Raw genomic sequence first — 7,270 nt, forward strand, 5'->3', positions numbered from 1 at the left:
ACAGTGCCGGATTTACATATAAGCTAAACAAGCTATAGCTTAGGGCCCCATTCTCTTGGGGCCCCCCCAAAAAATTAAAAGGAAAAAACCTGGATGTACATTTCCAAAATATAAGATGAAAAACAAATAAAACAAAACCTACATACAGCAACAGTGGCAAATGGCTTTAGATACATATTTTTGTTTGTTTGTTTGTTTAGTCGTTTAGTCGTGTCCGACTCTTCATGACCCCATGGACCAGAGCACGCCAGGCACTTCTGTCCTCCACTGCCTCCTGCAGTTTGATCAAACTCATGCTGGTAGCTTCAAGAACACCATCCAACCATCTCATCCTCTGTCGTCCCCTTCTCCTTGTGCCCTCCATCTTTCCCAACATCAGGGTCTTTTCCAGGGAGTCTTCTCTTCTCATGAGGTGGCCAAAGTACTGGAGCCTCAGCTTCACGATCTGTCCTTCCAGTGAGCACTCAGGGCTGATTTCCTTAAGAATGGATACGTTTGATCTTCTTGCAGTCCATGGGACTCTCAAGAGTCTCCTCCAGCACCATAATTCAAAAGCATCAATTCTTCGGCGATCAGCCTTCTTTATGGTCCAGTTCTCACTTCCATACATCACTACTGGGAAAACCATAGCTTTTACTATACGGACTTTTGTTGGCAAGGTGATGTCTCTACTTTTTAAGATGCTGTCTAGGTTTGTCATTGCTTTTCTCCCAAGAAGCAGGCGTCTTTTAATTTCGTGACTACTGTCACCATTTGCAGTGATCATGGAGCCCAAGAAAGTAAAATCTCTCACTGCCTCCATTTCTTCCCCTTCTATTTGCCAGGAGGTGATGGGACCGGTGGTCATGATCTTTGTTTTTTTGATGTTGAGCTTCAGATCATATTTTGCGCTCTCCTCTTTCACCCTCAATAAAAGGTTCTTTAATTCCTCCTCACTTTCTGCCATCAAGGTTGTGTCATCTGCATATCTGAGGTTGTTGATATTTCTTCCGGCAATGTTAATTCCGGCTTGGGATTCATCCAGCCCAGCCTTTCGCATGATGAATTCTGCATATAAGTTAAATAAACAGGGAGACAATATACAGCCTTGTCGTACTCCTTTCCCAATTTTGAACCAATCAGTTGTTCCATATCCTGTTCTAACTGTAGCTTCTTGTCCCACATAGAGATTTCTCAGGAGACAGATGAGGTGATCAGGCACTCCCATTTCTTTAAGAACTTGCCATAGTTTGCTGTGGTCGACACAGTCAAAGGCTTTTGCATAGTCAATGAAGCAGAAGTAGATGTCTTTCTGGAACTCTCTAGCTTTCTCCTAATCCAGCGCATGTTTGCAATTTGGTCTCTGGTTCCTCTGCCTCTTTGAAATCCAGCTTGCACTTCTGGGAGTTCTCAGTCCACATACTGCTTGAGCCTTCCTTGTAGAATTTTAAGCATAACCTTGCTAGCGTTTGAAATGAGTGCAATTGTGCGGTAGTTGGAGCATTCTTTGGCACTGCCCTTCTTTGGGATTGGGATGTAGACTGATCTTCTCCAATCCTCTGGCCACTGCTGAGTTTTCCAAACTTGCTGGCATATTGAGTGTAGCACCTTAACAGCATCATCTTTTAAAATTTTAAATAGTTCAGCTGGAATACCATCACTTCCACTGGTCTTGTTATTTGCAGTGCTTTCTAAGGCCCATTTGACTTCACTCTCCAGGATGTCTGGCTCAAGGTCAGCAACCACACTACCTGGGGTATACGAGACATCCATATCTTTTTGGTATAATTCCTCTGTATATTCTTGCCACCTCTTCTTGATGTCTTCTGCTTCTGTTAGGTCCTTACCACTTTTGTCATTTATTATGGTAATCTTTGTACGAAATGTTCCTTTCATATTTCCGATTTTCTTGAACAGATCTCTGGGAAGCCATTCTGTTGTTTTCCTTTATTTCTTTGCATTGCTTGTTTAAGAAGGCCTTCTTGTCTCTCCTTGCTATTTTTTGGAAATCTGCATTCAATTTCCTGTATCTTTCACTATCTCCCTCGCATTTTGCTTGCCTTCTCTCCCCTGCTATTTGTAAGGCCTCGTTGGACAGCCACTTTGCTTTCTTGCATTTCTTTTTCATTGGGATGGTTTTAGTTGCTGCCTCCTGTATAATGTTGCGAGCCTCCACCCATAGTTCTTCAGGCACTCTGTCCATCAAATCTAAATCCTTAAACCTGTTCCTCACTTCCACTGTGTATTCATAAGGGATTTGGTTTAGATTGTATCTTACCGGCCCAGTGGTTTTTCCTACTTTCTTCAGTTTAAGCTTGAATTTTGCTATAAGAAGCTGATGATCTGAGCCACAGTCAGCTCCAGGTCTTGTTTCTGCTGACTGTATAGAGCTTCTCCATCTTTGGCTGCAGAGAATATAATCAATCTGATTTCGATGTTGCCCATCTGGTGATGTCCATGTGTAGAGTTGTCTCTTGTGTTGTTGGAAAAGCGTGTTTGTGATGACCAGCTTGTTCTCTTGACAGAACTCTATTAGCCTTTGCCCTGCTTCGTTTTGATCTCCAAGGCCAAACTTGCCAGTTGTTCCTTTTATCTCTTGATTCCCTACTTTAGCATTCCAATCCCCTATAATGAGAAGAACATCCTTCTTTGGTGTCACTTCTATAAGGTCTTGTAAGTCTTCATAGAAATGGTCAATTTCAGTTTCTTCAGCACCAGTAGTTGGTGCATAAACTTGGATTACTGTGATGTTAAAAGGTCTGCCTTGGATTCGTGTCGAGATCATTCTATCATTTTTGAGATTGTATCCCAGTACAGCTTTCGCCACTCTTTTGTTGACTATGAGGGCCACTCCATTTCTTTTACGGGTTTCTTGCCCACAGTAGTAGATATGATAGTCATCTGAACTGAATTCGCCCATTCCCGTCCATTTTAGTTCACTGATGCCCAGGATGTCAATATTTATTCTTGCCATCTCATTTTTGACCACATCCAACTTACCCAGGTTCATGGTTCTTACATTCCAGGTTCCTATGCAATATTTTTCTTTACAGCATTGGACTTTCCTTTCGCTTCCATGCATATCCTCAACTGAGCGTCCTTTCAGCTTTGGCCCAGCTGCTTCATCAGCTCTGGATCTACTTGTACTTGTCCTCCGCTCTTCCCCAGTAGCATGTTGGACACCTTCCGACCTGAGGGGCTCATCTTCCAGTGTCATAACTTTTATATGCTTGTTGTCTTTGTCCATGGAGTTTGCTTGGCAGGGATACTGGAGTGGCTTGCCGGTTCCTCCTCCAGGTGGATCACGTTTGGTCAAAACTCTCCACTATGACCTGTTCATCTTGGGTGCCCTGCTTGGCATAGTTCATAGCTTCTCTGAGTTATTCAAGCCCCTTCGCCACGGCAAGGCAGTGATCCATGAAGGGGAGATACATATTAGGTCCATAAATTACCATATAGCACATATTCATCACAAAAAACAGCAACAATTTGTTGTTGACAAAGGACAGCTGGACATATAAAGGGCCCCATTACCTTCAGTAGCTTAGGGCCTCATCAAACCTAAATCCCGCCCTGAGATAATATATGAGCTGGTCTTGAAATTCAAGTCAGCTTTTTAAATATCTCTGTTTTAAAAACAAAATTAAATTGTTATTATTAATTCATTGAGTTACAAAGCCATAACATGCAAATAAATAATGCAACTAACATTAAAAAACCGTGTTTGTGTATGAGCAATAGACAAAATACCCCCCAAACTGCTCATTCATCAGGACATATGTTGCCCACTTCACTTACAAGATGAGCACTGTAAGAATAAGCCAAAAATCATACGTCAGTACAATCCAGCATACCTCAGTACAATCCAGTGCCTGTTGCATGCAGGTATGTATATATATAGTCCAATGGCCCTTTTAAAGATGGAAAGCAACTTCTAGAAGCCATTGAAGTTATTCTGATTCCTGCTGCTTCTAGCTTTCAGGGAAGACCCATTGCAAAGTTTCCTCACACAGTGAGTATCCTCCCACAAACCATGGGATAGTATCTGGCCAATTTCCATCTCCTTGCTGTAAATTACCCCTCTTAGAGGGTGCACGTTTCAAATGCACATTTGTTTCTGTTTTCTGAGTAGGATCAGAGCAAAGCTTATAAATGGATCTTTATTGCAATTCACACCAAAAATGGATCTCTGTCAACACAGAGAATCTGACAGAGCAGGAAGGAGAATTTATGTGCTAAACTGTGGATTCAGTCCAAGTATTTCCTCACACACTGTATCCCGGCGAATAGCTCCCTTGTTTCATATCATCAGTGAGAGGGAAAATGGTGTCTTTACATTGTTGCCTGGAAAAACAATTATGGCTATTAATTTCACTAAATGGGAAGGTGGGGTAAGAACTGGAAGTTAAGCACCTTTATTTTCTCATAAACAGGAAGACCTTTCCTGCCATTCTCCATTATTTGGGGATGGAAGCACCATGTGGAACTCTAGGTCTTCAAAAACAGGAGCCCCATGGGAAAACAAAGCAAGTTGACAAGCATAGAGGAAAAAGATCACTGATAATCCTAGGACAGTCAGGATCTTAATTCCATAATGTTGCAATTGTGTCATGCAAAACTTCAGTGGTTCCATTCAGCACTTTGGAATTTTCCTTGAACTCTTTATAACCTAGTGGCCTATGTTGAGACATGCATAAATATCCAGCTCCCTATTCTATTAGTAAATCACAAAGATCGCATACGTACAATCCCCCAAGTTCTTATTGGAGCATTCTGTCACACACAATTCCACAGCAACATATTGATGGAGAGCCTGACATAAAAAGATGTCAGAGATGTAGCATGGGCTGTTAACATACTCAAGAACCTTGCTGAAATTATACCAAGAAAGGAAGAGGGGAGGGTGTGACTATGAAACGGGACGTTGGTTCATGCTTCTATGTCTTTTTTTAATGCTTCAGGGAAACCAGGAACTGGAGCCAAAGCTCAAACATAAGGTATTTGGGGTTATTACTGCCAGGGCTTTCCATGAGCAAAGATGTGACGTTAGTTTTGCTCATAAAAATGTGTAGTCTGCATCACCTAGACAAGCCTGTTCCAGAACTTCAGTTCACTCTAACATTTTGAGACTTTAGCACCTATGTGTGTAATGGAACTAGCTGTTATAAAATAATTAAGTACCATCCTTAGCAAAATAAAGGTTATATGTGTTTGATCTTTTTCATATTCTTTCATTTTAACTAAATGCAATTTTGTTAATTTATAATATTCTAAGAAAAGATGTTGCCCTTTTAATATTAAATGTGATTTAATTTTGCCACTCAGCCTAACCCTTCTGAATCTCAAAATCATTTCTCAAACCGCATACATTTATGCTTTTATTAAAAAAATCCAGAATTAACCCCCTTCACAATGACTCAGTTTTTGCCTTTAGAATATCTCAGACTTAAAACACAGCAAGGTTGTTCATTTCTCCATTCAGATCAAAGCTGATTTGGGGTGAAACACATCAAAATGCAGTGTTTCATAAGAAATGACAAGATTTATACAAGATAGATATGGATTAAGTACCTTTGAGGCTGATTCAGATGGGACAAAAGGTATAGAAGTCCCACAGCCCAGCATTCTGTTCCAGTTATGGCGTGACAATGGACATGCTTTGGTCAAGAACTCTGGTCTATATAAAGAACCTGAGTGCAATTGTGCCTCCTCACTTTGGATTCCTACTCACTGGTTCTCAGAGGCATACAATGAAGAAAGTGGAGGCACAACATAACCATTGTGAGTTGCAGCCATTGGTGGCCTTGTTTATTCAACAGGGTTTACCATATTTTTCCTTGTAGAAGACTAGGTTTCCCCCCTAAAAAATAATGTCCAAAATTTGGGGGCGTCTTATACATGGCTAGATCTCCCCCCATTTTCTTAAATTGGAGTCCCCCCAAATAGGGGGCATTTTATACATAGGGGCTGCTTTTAGATGGAAAAATACGGTATATAGTACTTAATCATTAAAGCTTCTAAGGCTTCTATGCAGTTTACATAAAATATTAAAAATACATTTAAAAGCCATCTAAGTTAGTGGTCCTCACTGCATCTTGTGGTAGGGAATTTATATAACTAGGTACTGTGTGAAGAAGTACTGCTCCCTGAGAGTCCTGAATCTCCCAGCATTCAGTTTCCTTGAATAAATAGGTAAATAGGTGTTCTCACATTTGAATTTCTCTGCAGGCAACCATGCCCAACACACAGTTGTTGCAGAAAGAAGATCAGATGTACCTTAGCAACAAAAGGAACTAGGGTGGACTGAGTAAATGAAAAATGGATAAAAAAAACTTATGCAATATGCAGAAATGGTGAAACTTACTGGAAGAATAAGAAATCAAGACAACATACTTTTTATAAAACAATGGAAATGGTTTACTGAATATTTACCGATAAATTGTAAACAGATAAAAACATTAGCAGGATTATTGTAATAACCTACAGATTTATAAGAGTATATATTTACAGTAGATAATTAAATGAGCAAGTTAAATGAATTTGGATATGCAGAAGATATTATAAAATGAATTTAAGGAACTGCAGAAAGAGGGTGAAGGAAGTCAAATTTTGAAATGTTAAATTGATTGTAAAACTAATGAAAATGTATAAATTTGAAAAGTATAAATGGACTGAGTTACTGAGTTATGTTTTTTTCTCCTGATTTCCATTTTATTATTCTGCTGGCTTGTGGACATTGATGGGCAATGCCTAAGGCAAGATTCTGTTTATGTGTGGGGTTTGCCAAGCCTGAAACTGCTTGTCTTGTCCAGATTCTATAGGCCACCATAAGCCTGGCATGCTGCCGTATGTGTTTCTTTTAATCAAGCTTCTATTAAACTTTTGCTGAAAGGGATTTGTCTTCCCAATGAAAAAGCTGCCAGGCTTCTCCACCCCTTTGCCTTTTGAGCACTGGCACAAAAGCCAGCTGCCAGACAGAAACGGGACAGAAAGAGCACTGGCACCCGGTAAACTGGCTGAATGGATGTTGTTTGTGCTTCCCTGGGAAGAAAAGGAGATCCGTTACTTTCCTGGGAGAGATGCCACTTGAGGGGCAAGAGATTTAAAGCAATTAAACTGGGAATATAGCATTTCTCTGCCAGAGTTCATGTATTACCCTGAGCAGTTATAACATGGAAACCTGGAATTTCATAGGTATCTAAAAAAGCACACAACCTGCTTTCTTTCTGGAATGATCTAGCAAATCTTTGGATATGGGTTCAATTGAGAGATTGGGTCTAACCCTTCGGTT

At 40.3% G+C, this 7,270-nt stretch overlaps 1 long non-coding RNA gene across 1 annotated transcript; it reads left to right on the plus strand.

Annotated features, from left to right (window-relative positions):
- Positions 1-5,702: 5,702 nt before the first annotated feature.
- Positions 5,703-6,632, plus strand: LOC310753292. The gene is made up of 2 exons (XR_014543319.1): positions 5,703-5,760; positions 6,208-6,632. It is a non-coding gene; the product is annotated as an uncharacterized lncRNA (long non-coding RNA).
- The last annotated feature ends 638 nt before the right edge of the window (positions 6,633-7,270 follow it).

This window comes from Podarcis filfolensis (genome assembly GCF_964270895.1).
Source record: "Podarcis filfolensis genome assembly, chromosome: 2".
Taxonomy (NCBI): Eukaryota; Metazoa; Chordata; class Lepidosauria; order Squamata; family Lacertidae; genus Podarcis; species Podarcis filfolensis.